Below are 289 nucleotides of genomic sequence, written 5' to 3'. Positions count from 1 at the left end.
GCAGACGCAGTCTAGAAGGAATGGCGGAATCTCAGTGCTGAGAGGCCCCGCGGGACCACCCAGCCCAGCCCACACAAAGGGGCCCCCCAGCCTGGCAGAGAGACCTCCGAGCAGCAGCCAGCCCCACCCAGGGCCACCCAGCCCAAGTGACCATAGCCTGAGATTGTCCTCTTGGCAACCTCTACCCATTGGGCAGTCCTGCCCTGGGAGGCCAGGAAGAACAAGGCGAAGCCCCCCCAGCCTAGCCGGGACCACCCCCAGCCCCCTCACAGGTCGTCCTGGCTGCCCT

This window comes from Monodelphis domestica, chromosome 7 (assembly GCF_027887165.1).
Source record: "Monodelphis domestica isolate mMonDom1 chromosome 7, mMonDom1.pri, whole genome shotgun sequence".
NCBI classification, from domain to species: Eukaryota; Metazoa; Chordata; class Mammalia; order Didelphimorphia; family Didelphidae; genus Monodelphis; species Monodelphis domestica.
The sequence above is the reverse complement of the archived record's forward strand: the minus strand, read 5'-3'. Positions refer to the sequence as shown.